The sequence below is a fragment of the Chaetura pelagica genome, unplaced genomic scaffold (genome assembly GCF_000747805.2).
Source record: "Chaetura pelagica isolate M959 unplaced genomic scaffold, ChaPel_1.0 scaffold219, whole genome shotgun sequence".
Taxonomy (NCBI): domain Eukaryota; kingdom Metazoa; phylum Chordata; class Aves; order Apodiformes; family Apodidae; genus Chaetura; species Chaetura pelagica.
This window is the reverse complement of record NW_009954552.1, coordinates 1,617,101-1,633,899: the sequence shown is the minus strand read 5'-3', so window position 1 is coordinate 1,633,899 and position 16,799 is coordinate 1,617,101.

Genomic DNA, 16,799 nt, shown 5'->3' with positions numbered 1-16,799 from the left:
AGTGTTTGTTTGACTTAGAAGTATCATAGGCATAAAGTAATTTGGAATTTTTCTGGGATTTGGTAATACTGCCATCTGCCTCATGTAAAGTAAGAATAGTTTCTGAGATTGTTGACTTACTCATGGCATAGCAACAAGCCAATTTTGAAAAATAATCAGATAAGACAGCTGAAATTATATGGCTGTATTTCATTCTCTGATTCTGAGTGAAGCAAAAGGTTTTTTTAAGTAGTAAATAGCAGATTGCTATCCGTATTATCTGTAGGGCTTTTATTGGTTTGAGAGTTTCCAAAACAATAAACGTTTTCTGCTAGACTGGAATTTTATGATAAGCAAGTAATCTCTTTGTAATGGTTTGGTTCCAAACTTGACAGAAAATATGAAAGCTATTCTGAATACCTTGACAGCCGAAAGTTAATCAACAAACAAATAAAGCCACGATGGTAATAAAAATGTCAATTTGTAGATATCTAAGGGTTAATTAGAATATAAGGGGTAGAATTATAAACAGCAAACACACAGGAATTGTTTCCAGTGCTAGTTGTGGAAAATTAAAAAGAAAGGAGTAAGAGGTATTTATGACAATCACATCTATGAAAAGATAGTAAATAATTACTTTCTTTTTCTAAAGACTGGTAGAGATGAGTGTAGTTTAAGACTTCAGGAATGTCTGTGCACATTAAAAGTGATATATTCCAGAAAAATAACTGAATTTTTTTAACATTGCTGAGATTGAGCAATCTTTAAAACCTGATTTTTCAATTTCTCAAATCAGGCAGCTAACTTAATTTAAATTATATAAAAAGAACTACTTAAAGATGAATAAAAATCTAATTTTATTTTTTTTTTATGTTTGGCCATTTATATATTCTCTGACCCAGTTAACATAAAGTAAAAAGACTCACACAGTTTAATCAAAAGAGATCTTGAATTCTGCAGCAGCATAAATTGAATTATGATCTGTGAAATGCTCATGAAGCCATACATTATCATTCTGAAGCAATTCTAGAACTATTAAAAGTGCAAATACAAAAGGATTGTATATTTATCTGATGGGCCTTCAGCTCATTCAGTGATGGACTTTCAAAACTAACTTGGAAATGAGTGATACAAATAGCAGGAAATTCAGATTTCTGTGTGCAGATAGCGGATAAAAAGGCAGCTGCTTATTCAGTACAAAATTCTATTTTGACTCTGTATCTCCATGCATAAAGATTTTCTATGTTATTGTATTTGTCTCTTTGTTTGTTTTACTGTAATTTGCCATTACACAGCTTCTGAGTTGCACCATATTCTTGTCCAGTTCATATACTAGTTTACCAGGAAAGGGCTCCTGCATGTCTAGGAGCCTACATATCAACCCACTAGCAAATTTTTCCTTGTAGTACCCTCAAAGATTCTTTCAGTCCTTTTTCGTCCATTGATGCAATCTACTTATGATATGTTCTTACATATTTGGGGGGGATTAGTCTGAGAAATTGAGTTTCTTCCTTTATCCTGTAAAAATCGGAAGCAAAGCAGTTGGCCTTCCTACGATCCAGAGGATTCAAATAATCATCTGGAGGAAACATTCAAATCCTTCCATACTGAAGTGTCTCAAAGAATGAAGTTAGTATATCGTGAGGATAATTCAGCAACAGGTAGCAAGCATCTGATATTTCAGAAGACTGCTGTTTGCTCGTTTAATTTTTTCCCTCTGTAAGAGAGGATGCAGACTTCCCATGTAACCCTTACCTTCTCCTATCCTTCTTCATCTGGTGATGATATTAAGGAAAATGGTTTGGGAATCCAATGAGAAGAGGGAAAATAAATTTATTACTATAAAAATTACTTTAGAAAATCAGTAAACGTTTTTGTTATTTACAGTAAAACTTAGTATAGAAAGAATGACAGTTATGAGAAAACATAATTTGCAATAGACTACTTATGTACATTTTGGGGCAAGTTAATGATTAAAAAGTATATACATTACCCACTATTTCAGATTTTCTTTGATTACACTCTTTGGGTAGAAGTCCCACACTTGAATTTGCAGGTACTAGAAAGAAACCTTTTCTAAGGAGGAAAATTCAAGGTGAATATTATGTTATATACTGATTTCTCTTTACAAGTAAATATATTTTCTTATCTTAAACGTAGAAGAACAAGACATGAAATGCCACTTGTTTTTCTGTTGATGCAAAATCACTTTATGATTGAGGAAATTGACATAGCACACAACTGCTGTATAATATTTCTCCTCTCTGTGTTTCAGGTACTATTCAGGAAGCCTTACTTCATTATTTTTATTTAAAAGCATATTACTAGAATTTATAGCAGGTTAGATCCTAGTCACAAAAAATAAATACCTAGGCATAATCACCAAATAAGACTTCTGCATTATTCCTACTGTCAGATTAAGATTCTCAGCTCCCTAATAAAGCTGAAAAGAATGAGAAGTGACCTGACAGAACACAGGAAGTGTGTAATATAGGTACACAATTTGCATGTTGCTAGAAGTCATAAGACAGATTTTATCAGCTGTTTATCAACTGTTTAGTTAGTAATTCAGCATTATATAGTTTCAGTATATAGTTATAAAAAATAAGTACCAGAAGATATTTCAGTATAAATTCTATATTTTTTTAGTATGTAGATATTGTTAAAATAATATTTTAAAATAAAAAGGATTTAAAAAGCTAGGATAATTTGCATTTAATATTTCTGTACAGATCCATATTAAAGGACCCCCTCATCTTTCTTTAGCAGCACTTAACACTAATATCACAGTGAGGTGGAGAGGCAGTAAGACCTTATTTAGATATGAAAAATTTGTCATTGCAAAGGTTTATCTTCAAGTTAATAATCTCAGGCTTTGTTATTGCCAGTGGAAAGAGACAGACACTTCGAGGGCACAATAATTTCATCCTAAAGGAAACATCTAAAATAAGTGTCTTCTCACCAAGCAAACTTTTGTTTATCCCTTTGTACTAATTTTATCTCCATTTCAGGCGTGGTTGTATCTGGGTTAGGCTCTATATTCTTCAGCACCAGAGAGCAGCTGGGGTTATGAACGTCATCTTGGCCCTCTATTAGTATTTTTCAGGGTTGTTACCAGCTCAGAGCTTGCTAGGCCCTTAGCTTTCCAGTGGGAATTTTTCCACTCCAGGGCCTGTAAAATTTAGAGACAAAAAGCAATTGAATCATAGAGGGAAACTGAGGCAGGCACATTGAGAGATGGAGCACCCTGCTACACTGTGAAAATATAGTCATATATACATTATAATAAAAATAATGCTTAATTTGACACTTTTTAGTTGTCAAAGATTTTTTGTTTGTTAACAAATTGAGTTTATTGTTTAATGAATGAATCATAGAATAATAGAATGGTTAAGGTTAGAAGAGACCTTAAAGATCATCAGGTTTCAATGTTTTGTCACAATTTTTTGTTATTCTTTTTACATGGACAACAACGTATCTCATCTTGTTAGCTGGGATGCTAGTACAGAAAGGAAAAGACAATCTTTCTCAGTGAAAAAGGTTTTTTTTGGCTGGAGGAAACTTAAATAAAAACTGCTACTAAGAGTTAAAGTCATCCTTTATTTTGCTTGAAGGCTGATCCTATTCTTGCTGTATTGTGGTAGTCCACAGAGAAGGTAAAATACTTTTTATATAGATTGAAAATCTCTGTGCATACCAGGTGATAGATCTCCTGTGTCCCAGATAGGTGCTGCAAAAGATTGCACCACGACTTCTAAGTGCCTGTGCCTAAGCCTATGGTAATAGTGTGGAATTGGATAAAGCACAATCAGAAAACCAACTCAAACCTGAGCAGTCATTCAATTATCTACTCCAACAGCACACTATGATCTTTTCATAGTGATTTAAGTCCTGAAAATACAATGTTATTTTTAAGCACACATTTATTATACTTGCAAAGGAATGATACAACAACAGAGTGTGGGAGGGAAGGCTTATAACAAACAAGGTTTCTTTCATGTAGTAAGAAGCTACAGCCAGGCAAAAGGACTTTATACGTGGTAAAATTGCATGAGGGTTCAAAAGGTGAATCAAAACCAATCAAACAAACAAACAAGACAAACAAACCAAACAATAATAAATCACACTCACACAAAACAAGCAACAAAAACAACAACAAAATAAACGAAAAAACCAAACACCAGGGACTGTGGGGAGAAACACCAGGTACTGATGCAAAGAAGTCATTGAGAACCTCAACCTTCTCAATAACCTGTATAGCCAGGTCCCTTGTTTCTTTCAGGAGAGGGGCTATATTTTCCTTGCCTGTCCTTTTACCCCCAACATACCTATAGAAACTTTTCTTATTGCTCTTTACATCCCTGGTGAGACTTAATTCTATCTGGGATTTGGCTCCCCTTACCACCTAGCTGCTCAGAAAACCTCTCTGTAATCCTCCCAGGGTGCCTGCCCTTGTTTCCATCCTCTGTTTACTTCCTTCCTTAAGTTTGAGCTTTTCTAGGAGTTGCTTGCTCATCTATGCCAGGCTCCTGGAGTTTTTACTTGACTTCCTCTGAGTTGGAATGCATCACTCTTGGTCCTGGAGAAGGTGATCCTTAAATACCAATCAGCTTTCATGGGCTTCTCTTCCCTCCAGGTTGTTATCCCATTACAATCTCTCAAGAAGATCCCTGAGGAGGCTGAAATCTGGCCTCCTGAAGTCAAGGGTAGTAAACTTACTGTGAGTCCTTCTTGCTGCTCTAAGGATCTTGAGCTCCACCATTTCATGGTTGCTATAACCCTTGAGCTTAGCATCCCTCACCAGACCCTACTTGGTGAGAACAAGGTCCAGGACAGTACCTCTCCTTGTTGGTTCCTCAGTTACTTGGAAAAGCAAGTTGTCATCAACCCACTCTAGGAACCTCCTGGACTGGTTGTGCTTTGCACAGTTGTTTCTCCAACAGATAACAGGGTGGTTGAATTCTGCCATGAGTACCATGGCTTGCGAACATGAAACTGCTCTTTTCTGCCTGTAGAGTGCCTTGGCTATACTGTCCTCCTGGTCAGGCAGCCTGTAGCAGACCCCCACTGTAATATCCCCTGTCCCTGCCTTCCCCTTAATCGTAACCCATAACCTCTCAGTTGACTCCTAATCCATCCCCAGGGAGAACTCCATGAACTCCAGCTGATCTTTGAAATAGAGGGCAACACACCCTTCTCATCTACCCTGTCTGTCCTTCCTAGAGTCTATAACCCTCCATTCTGACACTCCCGTTGTAGGAGCCATCCCACCAGGTCTCCATGATGCCAGTAAGATCATAGCCCTGCAGGCACAAACACATCTCTAACTCCTCCTGTTTATTCCCCATGCTGTGGTGCATTCGCACAGAGGCATTTAAGACGGGCTTCCAGTGATGGCAATGGACAAGCTGGAAGGGCTGGGATTTCATTATGCCTCGCTTCAGGTGCTCCCCTGCTGACCTGAACCCCTTCTATAGACTCTGGGAATCCATTACTGGTGCCGGCATCACACTGAAATTGATCAGCATGGGATGAATGGAGGTTCCTTCCCCACAGTCACATCAGTTTAAAGCACTCTTCACTAGCTTGGTTAGCCTACGGCCAAAGATGCTCTTCCCCTTTTCTGATAGGGGGATCCCATCAACCCCCAACAGACCAGGTTTGTCAAAGCTGGTCCCATGATCCAGAGAGCCAAACCCCTGGCTGTAGCACCAGTCACATAGTCAGCTGTTGATTGGCTGGATCCAATCCACAGTATTCTTGAAGATCCACCAATATGTCCTTTACTTACCCTTGCTATGAGGAAGTGAACAAAGCATTTCACAGGGCCGGAATTTCACTTTCCAGGTTAGGAAACAACTGCTTTAAGGAAGATGCTGTTTTTGAAAGGGGAGTCGAGTGCTCTTACCAAGCAGTGAGTGCATTCCTCTGCCTACATTTGCACCTCTACCTTCTGCTTGTCAGATCTCACATATGAGATCCGTTTCCTTAAAAACAGACCTTCCTCTTTCATAATCTTGTCAGCAATTTTTAGCTCAGAAGAACTGACTTCCACACGAAGAGTTAGTCTGTGGGAAGTCAGCTGTGAGGCGAACGAAGGAGAAATGCAGATGACTAAGCTGCAGGGATATAATGGAAGAAGTGCAAAAAGATCCAGCAAAAGATAGGAGAAACTGCAGTAAAAAGAAATCCAAAGTTTAATAAAATAAGAAAAAAAACCCAAAAGTTGGCTAGTGAAGAACCCTTCTTCAAACACATTTTTCCTAGAGTACCTACTAATTTACATGTATTTCACAATATCTTTGACTGTGGCTTATTTCATTGATCATTCATAAATGTATAAAAATTTATATTCCCATATATAATATGGTAAAAATGATCAAATATCTAAATAACTGGTGTAAAACTTATTAGCAAACCAAATTTTTTGTAAGGTCCAGCATATTAAAGGGAAAACAGCTACAGTTTTGATGGGTTTTTTCCTCCATTAAGAAAAACATACATACAGTCATATGCACAAAAAATAAATTATTCTTGCTAGATGAGTCTTTTTGTCTTTAGTTTCACATTTTATGCCAAAGCTGCCCAGATCTGCTTAGGACTTCTTGCTTGTATCTGCTTATTCCTCCTCGCATGCCTTCCACTCCTCTTAAAACTCTTTAGGAGGAACATTTGTTTGTGTAGTTATGCAGTGAGTGATAGTGGAGAAATAGCAACTAGACTAACTGAAAAATAACATTTTCTATTTGAAGCAGTATTTTTCAGCTGTATGAGTTTCTTGAACTGTTCCATCATATCTGAAGTTGTGTTAACACATAAGAGATTATTGAAGCTAACACTATAGTAAAAATTTACATGGAATCACACTTTTAAGACCCTAATTTCTTCCTCTTTACAGCTGTAGTATGGCTTTAAGAAGTCAGCATACCTATTCATGTGGAGTCAACAACAGGGTCACTACAAGAAGTTTGTGATAATAATTGCACTAATAGTGAAGTTAAGTCTTCTTTTATTCCTTTTGCATTATATTGTTCTTTGCATTATATGCTCTTTTTTTGTTGTTGTTGTTGTTTTATCCCTTGCAATACCTTTTTGTTTCTTAAAAAAACCCAAAAGCCAAAACAAATCAAAAACCAAAAACAAACCACCATGTTCAGGATGTGCAAATAAATAAATAGATATTTTTTATTTATGTGGAATTCATAAATGTAACAAAAAAAATCATTTGGATACCTAAATTGCATAGAAACTCAAGAATCACAATGGAACAATGCACAGATTTGGGATAATAAAGATACATTTTTCCAGTGGATTATAACATCTAATCATATTGACTAGATTTTCATTTTTCAGGAGCAGCAACAAACACAGCAGCTGTGTGTACAGCAAATGCAACACTCATCATGTCTGACTTAAAAATGCTGTACATACTCAGAAACCTCTGAAGTTTTAACTCAGAGGCTATTTTGCAAAGCCTGACTAAGGTCTTCTGAAGAAGCTCTACTGCCCCAGCTGCAGAAGGAATGTTCAGGACCAGGGGACTGCCAGACGACCATCTTTTTTCTGTCCACATCCTCCCTTTCTGCCCTCATAGAATTCAATCCCGATAGTCATGAAAAGTTTTAAGGAAATAACCCTTAGCCAGTGGGAGCAAGGAAGTGTAGAGCATGGGACAGGGGATGAAGAAGCAAGTATCTGGTGAGAAAAATGGTGAAAGACCACTGAAAAGGACAGACTTAACAGGGGTGCAGGAGAGCTAGTGGGTATGTATGAAGGGAAAATCCAAGACTAGGAGTAGGATCTAGAGCCAAGAGGAGGCTGGAGGTTGGGAAGGAAATTAAATGTCTTGAGCGCCCAGTGAGAAGAACTGAATGCAAGATGTTCAGAGCAAATATGCTAATGTTTAGTATAGTAACATGGTGATCCTACTTATCTACTGTGTGTGTTAGTCTATGAATCACAGAATCTTAAAGTTGTGTATATCCTGCTGGCAGAATCTCTTTTACAGGATAAAAGATATCTCAACAAAACTCACCCGGTGAGGAAGGGTCATTCTTTTCCCTCTGTGTTTACATAATCAGTATTACTTCCTTTCTTATGGGTTCCCATGTGGACTAGCAGCCTTTTGGAGACTTCCTGGTTTGCAGGAGATGTTACACAGACCTTCCTGCATCCCCAGGGAATAATTTTCATTGTGTTACTTCTGATGCCTTGCTTAAGTGCCTTGCTCTTGTGAGCCTTTTCCCATTCTCTACTGTGCTGTTAATTGAATGTTAGCTGTGTTTCTCACACATCTAATCTCCTCTTTTCATGGATGCCCTACCCTCAGGCTCTGGAAACTTGTCTGCATAAGCATTTGTCAGCTTTTTTCAGAAGCAAGATGTCCCTCTTTTATACATTTACACCTCTGTGCAGCTACCAGTACAACACAAAGTGATCCTTGCAACAGAACAGAAGCTAGTACATGTCATAAACCACAGAGAAAGAAAGCAATTATTTTCCAATACTTCAGCTAAGGATTGTATTAATCCTTAGCTGTCTGTTGTGACAATACTAACCTGAAGTAACTTCTTTCCACACATGTATATTTGCGTATATCTGTCCATGTTTCTGTTTTTGATCCAATACAGAATATTTCAGAAGGATCCCCTGCACAATTAAGCTTTTTATTTAAAGGTATGGCAAACTGCTAATGATACAATAAATGAATATTTACTTCCATAAATAATCACAGATATTTATATTTTTCCTTTAATGACCATTATATTTTGAAACAGCTGTTCATTCAGTATGACATTTCCTGTATCTTTCATTGTTCCTGATTATTGAAAAGTATGTGTGAATAAAAGGTTTCTTTTTCTAGTGTTTATTTGCTTCTGCTTCCTCGTAATCATAACAGGTCATCATCATAAGAGAGGCAATAAAATAAATAAACAGCAATGCTAGTAGGTACAGTAATTTTTAAAACCTCCCAGATGGTTTCAATTTCTTCTTATTGTAAAATGATAAAACAGAGATGAAGATGTTTTTGTTGGTCATAAAAAATATACCAGAATGTTCACATTCATTTTGTTGTTCTGCATTCTGTGGTGCAGGACCCAGCTCATCTAGGGGATTAATTTCCACAGCAGAGGACACTGTGGTGTGTGCAAGACACATTGATTTGTGGGAACCATCATTAGCAGTAGTGTGGACATGCGTCATGTCAGTTGTGCTTTCTTTGCCTTCCTGAATAAAGATCTCTACCCATTTCATAACACCCTTCATAAGCTAAGAAGGCTTTTCTAAAAAATAAAATGAAAGAAGATGCTTCAGTGGCACCGAATTAGGTCCCAGTATTCTGAGATGTTTGTTAGCAGAAGAGGTTTGTTATCTCACTGCTGCTGGATCTGATGGAATCATGGCAAACAGATGAGCAAGAAAACATCTGGGGCAGCTCATCAAATATTTTTGCCATCTAGAAATCTGGACCAAGTATTTTACTGGAGAAAAGCCATGATATCACTAGTAGTCTGTGACCCTCTGGGTCATAGAACTAGTTTGCATGTGAACCATGAAAGGATGGATCTTTAAAAGCCAAAACTCATGGTTCTGGGCTATCTTTGTCATTAGGAATCAAGGAAAAAAATGAGCTGACATAGCCCTCTTGCAAGATAGCTACATTGTTACTGGATTATTTTCCACAGCCAATATTCCTTGTTGATACGAAGCAAATCCTTGCTGCTGGACAAATGCCATCTCTTTGAATGAATGTCTGGCTATAGTTACAGTTTTCCAAACCTGAGAGCTGGTTTAGAAAAGTGAGGGTGATGTGAGCCAAGGTGTGTAGACATAGTCTGGGTGCTGGTCTATGCTAAAAGAAACATTACAAGTAACTTTGGGAACCAATCCAGAACATGTTATCTTTTGCTAAGAATGAGTAAAAATATCCCCCAGTTTTAATTTTAATTTTAATCTAGCACTGAAATGTTAAAAGTGGAGTGGTAAGTGGTTAAAATCCTCCTGTCTGTAATCCTTAAGAAGTTTTGTTTTTGGCATTAATTACAGACTCTTAGCAGGGGGCTGAGGATTTACCTTGTACCATGAGTATAAATAAGAAGCTTGGACAATTGTGCAGTTCTTTATCTGCCTACTTCTGCAGCACTAGTTGGAGTAATGAGCCACTAAATCTGCAGCTGCTGGTATTGATCAGCACAGGAACTGTCTCTTCTTGACAATTACTTTTATCCACTCTAAAGAAAGAGGTTGAAGGTCTCATTAGGTGCAGGAAGAATTAATTTCCTCTTTCCAGTTTTCACTTCACTTCAGCCTTTCTATAAAATTATGAAGGTAGCAGTAGCAGCACATAGAGTTCAATCTGCCTTAGAAAGAGTAATAAAAAACTTTTCAGGGAGTCTATTTTTAAGTATTTATTGCATGTCATGCATGGTGCTTTTGTGGGGTTTTTTTGCAATAAACCTTTGTTGGCATTGGCTGCAGCCTTGGTGGTTAGTAGATATAACACTGGAGACTGAAAAGTTCACAGCACTTTTTTCTTGTCTGATTTATGCTTGTTGATAATTTCAGTTTGCAGAGACTTTTCATCTTGAAGCTGATAAGGAGAGAAAAACCCAGTCATTTTAACAAAGCAAACTGGCAAAAAGAGAAAAGAAAATTAGCCTCTGTTTTTCTTGTCTGATCACATGAAATAATGATAGACCATCACATTTCAAGTTATCCTATCACATAATTCTCATCTTGCTCCAGATTGTTTGGGGACCACTCTGAGTAACAGAAGTCAGTGATAGGGATGTAATTTAACTTGTTTTTTTCATTCAGGGAATAGTTTATTCTCTCCTTGAGTATGTAATATTGAGCATTGTTTGTCTGCCTATAAAAAATTCAATAAGCAGAATGCTGTTTGTAAAGAAGAAAAGAAAAAGATAGTCTACTAAAAAATTGATTAACATTTTCATTGCAAGACTGCTTGGGTATATTTCTAAAAGTTTGGGAGGGTTTTGCATACATTTTTCATGATTGAAGTTAGGAATGCATATAAGAAGGGAAATGAAAGTTGAAGATATTTGCAGTTTGGAGTTTTTTCTTATTTATGTTTTTCATTTTCTTAGGGTACTTTTATCAACCAGTTCAAACTGATTTCTAGACCATCAAAAGATGATAAACTATAAGACAAGAAAACCTGTATTAACATAAATCTCATTTGCATATTAATTATAATTCACTATAATTGGGATAATTCAAATTAATATTAAGCTAATTTCCCTTCTTTGTTTCCTGATTGTATTTTTCTTCTGTGACTGTCATTATCAGTAAAGGCACAGCCGATTCATCTGTTGAGTTAGTATCTTTCTACTTCAGTGAAAATGCAAAGCATGATAAACTACAGCGTATTAATATGTTTTGAGCTATGATTTATAGCCCACAATTTGAAAGATAAGTAGAAATATGAAAAAAAAATAATTGTCAATTAAAATTCCACAAGCTATATTAAATTAAGGGACTAAATTATCATATTCATCCTCAATTTGCCTCACCATTCTCCTGAACCTGGAATCATGGGTTAGAAACCTTCCAAACAAAAGACTTCCCTTCAGATAGGGGCAAGGGAAGAGTGAGAGAGAAGAAAAGTTATAGGTTCTCCTGGGTGGGTTAAGAGCAGTGGGTAAAGAAAAAATTTCTTCACATTCCAGTGCTTCCACTTACTCTCATAGTGTGTTGGAGTTGGCTCAGATAAGGTTAATTTTCTTCATAGCAGCTGCTATGTTTTGACTTAAAGCAATGCTGATAATGCAGAGAGGCTTTTGTTACTGCTGAGTCAAGGCCTTTTCTGCTTCTCACCCCAGCCCACCAGTGAGCAGGCTGGGAGTGCACAAGAAGCTGGGAGGGGAGACAGCCAGGACAGCTGATCCCAGCTGACCAAAGCATGCCACATGAAGTCATGTTCAGTGCATAAGTGTGGGGGAAGAAGGAAGGGAGGGACGTTTGGAGTAATGGCATTTGTCTTCCCAGTTAAACATTACATGTGATGGAGCCTGGTTGCCCTGGAGATGGCTGCACAGCAGCCGGCCGATGCGAAGGAGCAAATGAATTCCTAGTTTCTCTTTGCTTGCAGGCATGGCTTTTTCTTTGCCTTTTAAACTGCCTTTGCCTCAACCCATGAGTTTTTTCACTTTACTCTTCCAATTCTCTCCACCATCCTACCAGGAGGAAGTGAATGAGCTTCTGTGTGGGGCTTAGTTGCCACATGGAGTTAAACCACAACACTTGGTCAGAAAGAGGCAGAGCAGCGAGTACCAGTCAGTCTTCTGGGTTGACCTTTGTGCGAGTGCTCATGTGTCTCAGTCAAAAAAAGTCTTACAGAAACTCTGGCAATGCACAACTTCTAACATCAAGTAAATTGACTAATAATGCATTTTGAGGCTGCAGGACTGTATGGGCAGCTGTGAAGAGTGGCTGGTTCCAGCTAGCTCTAGCAGCCCCACCATGAGGCGCAAGTTTAGAAGTAAAATATGTGCCGTGCACTGGCAGTCATGGGAAGTAGAGTTTTTCATGGGTTAGGATATTATTTGATTGCCCCTTGAAGTACATTACGAACTTCTAAGAGACAATTTTTATAGAAGTACCTATCAAATATATGTAGCTAATGAATTGCATTTTTTTCTCATCCTTAAGAATTTATTAAGCTTTTATGCAAAGCTTGCTGACTAAGTAGATCTAAGAAGGCCACTTATGGCAAAAAGGTCTGTATTTGGGCAATGAGGCAAGTGGGAGCCTCTTCTGTTCATCACAAGAGGTGAGCAATAGTTAGGAAAGGCTGAGATTAAGTCTTATTTGATATTATTGCATTTGTTGATGAATAATACATTTTAGAATTACTACGCAAGTGTTTAAAACTTCTTGTTCTACTCTGAAGGTTGAGATTGAAAGGTGAATTCATCCAGTTTTGCACAAAGTGCCAGTGGTCAATGTCAGGATGGCCAGAATCAGGAGCTGTCTGCTGGAGGCTGTGCAAAGCTGTCATATTTGGGGCACAACCTCATGTAGCTCTTCTGGATTTACTGCTGGTAGAAGACTGGGAAGCTTGAGTTAGACCACAGTGCTGCTTTCCTTTTGTAGGAAGAGTCACCAGGAACATTTGTTTATGGTTTCCCTGGTCCACTTGAAACATTAAAACAGCACTGAACATGTTAGTTCTTCCATTTAATAATTCCTTTAAGTAAAGGAGCAGTGACAGGAGACAAGCTGGGCATTTAAATAGCCACTATTGAGCAGCTGCATTAACCCATTGCTTCATGAAACAAACTGCATATGTTGCTGTTTAGGTGTATCACAGATTGCTGAATCTGTTGCATACTTCTCAAGTGCTTTCTTTGTAATTGTAAGAGCTTATGATGCCCTGTAATTTTTTTTTGAGGAAACTTAGGGTGATAATTGAAGCTGATACACAAGCACTAGCTGTTTCTGAGCCCTGCTTCTGTTCCAGAACTTTTCTGCTTTACTTTGACACCTGAATATTGGCTTGACTATTTTGATGAATTCTGTGGATTCCTGAGAAATAGCCTGCGATACATTCTGCTTACCAGCAAAAGTTGTTCTGATAGAAGAAATGTGAAGCTAGTGTGACTTCCTCTATCGAATTAAAAATTATATTTGATTATATAAATATTTCAGACACATGCTACATTTACACATATTCAATCCTTATCTGTGTTCCAGAATACCTAGATATTTGCTCATATACTTTGCATTTATGTTCATATATACATTTCAACAGTAGCTATTTTCAAGTCTGCATAGGAATATCAATAAATCACTTTGAAGAAACAAAATGAAGATGGGATGTTTTTTTTAAATGTCTACATCCTCATTGCAATTTTGTGCTCTCTAGATGTTCATTCTCAGGACTCTCTTGTAGGAACTGTATTTCAGAAACTGAACGTCTAAATAAGATCTATGTATTTAAGTCAGCATAAGTCCATGTAGTTAGTCAGATTTAGATTTAACATGTCTAATTATCCAAACACGTACAAAAACTTGTATTGGTAACTCCTTTGCTATTTAGAAGAGCATGTTCCTCACTGGAAAAGCACTGAAAGAGTATGTTCCTTTACCTGAAAAAAGATGCTTATTTTGGAAATCCTTTTAGAGGTGTAGAAATGGCAGAACACCACTAGTGGTACTGACTGGTTCAACCCTGGAGGGCAGCTAAGCCCCATCTAGCTTCTTCCTTGCTGCCCCCTCAGTGGGACCAGGGAGAGGACAGAAAGGGTAACAGCTGGAAAACTTGTGGGTTCAGATAAAGGCAGATTAATAGGTAAAACAGCAGTTGCAAACTTAAGGAAAGCAAAATGAGAAATCCACTCACTACTTCCCATTGGCAGGCAGGTGTTTCTCCATTTCAAGGAAGGTGTTTCTCCGTTTCAGTTGAGATTAGCTTTCCTGGATGTGTGCCTTCCTGCCTTCTTGTGCACCCCCATTGTCAGGGCAAATTGAGAAGCAGAAAAGGCCTTGACTCTGTGTGAGCACTGCTCAGAAGTAACAAAAACATACCCGTATTATCAGTAGTGTTTCCAGCATGAATCAGAATCATAGCCCCATACAAGCGACTATGAAGAAGAATAACTCTATTCCAGTTAACACCAGTACAGCCACAGAATTTTCACTTGAATGTACTACGCTCAGGTATGAAAAAAAGATGGTTTAGTTTTAAAAGGCATTGCAAAGCTCAATCATGTTTAACAGGCAGGACATATTTTGGTATTTTAGGAATTTCAAAACTTAATTCAGGCAGTTCTAGGTGCCTAACTTAGAAGGCTCTGTTTTTGTCAGCATATGCTACTTTACACCGTAAAATCATGCACTCTGCCAAATGCTTAATGTACATATATATGCATCACCTGTCATCAGTGAAACTCGTATTACCAGCAGGGTCACAAAAGTGTTGATGAAACAGAAGCCCAACTGCAAATACTAAAAATAAAAATGAGACTCCAGTGCTGGTTCTTGGTGGTGAGTTTTTGTTTGTTTCTTTGTTTCTTTGTTTTGTTTGGCTTCCCAACACTATCTACCTTTAAAATCTTACAGTGGGGAAAAAAAACCACAACAAAAACAAGCACTTGCCTGTATGGAAAAAACCATCTTAACAGTGTTTCACATTAAAAAAAAATAAATATCCTGACTATTTGTGTAAAAGACACAATATTTTTCTATTGTAAAATAAATATGCCAACTTAATTTTGAGACCATAAACTTGTGTTCTCATTTTTCAATTTTTTTTTTTATACTAAGATCTACTTCAAGTTTACTTTTCATTAAATCCTTTTAATGCTTCCTTGTTTTTTTTAACCTATTTTATGATGTGAAACTATATTCGAAGATCCTCAGTAAAACTGTATTCCTTATTCTAAGAAAAGATAATTACAGTACATATAAATGAGGAGTTTTATTTCCATCTATGAAAAACACAAAGCAGGATTGTGTACTGAAAGAGTTATACTTCTTATGAAACAGAATATAGCATTTTCCTGGTATGTGCCTGTGGTTCCAAATGAGAAATCATTGGAAGAAAAAACATTTTATGGACCTATAAATAATTAGAAAACAACCACAATCACACCTGAGTCACAGCAAGTGTAAACTATTCTTCCCAAAATGAAATTCACATAAGTCAGGTTGCATCCAAGTTGCATTTCAGTGCCTCAGAAAGAAAAACTTTAACCAAGACTTCATTATGGGAGTACTAAATACAGTTCTATCCTGTGATGCAGTAACATGATTAGTGTGTAAAGCTATAATTCATCTTCAAACTGAATAATAATAATAAAAATATACATTGTTTCTAAATGTAAATTTCCAACCTGTGCTCTCATATTAAAAGCGCAGTATAGTTCCTGACTGATGAATATGATAAAGGGACAACAGACTGTGGCTCTTGGTCTACTTGCATCTCAAGAGCTCTAAGTGACTGCTTTACCAGGGCTATGGCATGTGTTGACAATGACAGACAGTGCCGCATTGTGAATACTTGCTTACTCAAATCCTCAATAAGAGGAAAAAAATGAAATTAATGTTAAAGGGAAGCTTTGGAATCAAGCTGCTGGACCTATTCCTGGAAAACACCATCCCTTGCCTCTAAACACGTTCCAGAGATACGTTTTCCAAGGTCCTTCTCTAGGATATAGATTAGTTTTTTCTTGAATTATTTGTTCTGTTTTGTTTGTGATAAATGGCTAAACAAGCTTTCGGAATGTGAGGCTGCCAGGCTCCAAAAGAAAACTTCTAGGAAGGGACATTTCAGGAAGTTAAATATATCCATGTGGGATACCAAACAAACGTAAAAACAAAAATCTATACAGAACAAAAAACATTTGTTGCTTGACTTTAAGCTGGTCTAAACCAATGTTTTGTTTGCAGCTATCAACTCAGATTACTCCATTGAACTGATAAAACAGCACAGTGTATGAGTGAGGCTATTGTCAAGGACCTGGTTACAGTTGCCTAGTTTTTATAGTAGATCTACTGCTCAGCTGAATCAGTACTATTAATAGAAATTATAAGTCATAAAAATAATGGCAATAGTAAAGAAAGCCACAGAGATGTTTTTAAGAAACCCATACCATGTTGGTGCAACATTGCAAAATCAAGTCTTGCATTAAATTTAATGAAGTCTGTAGAAGATAAAATATTCCAACCCCTATATTTGAGTTTCTGAATGAAATAGCTAGTTTGAATACTTGAAGAAAAAAAAGCAGAACTTTTTACTATTGCATTGATTAAATTACAGTTTAGTTTAGCCAAATTATTAAACAAACGAAACAAAA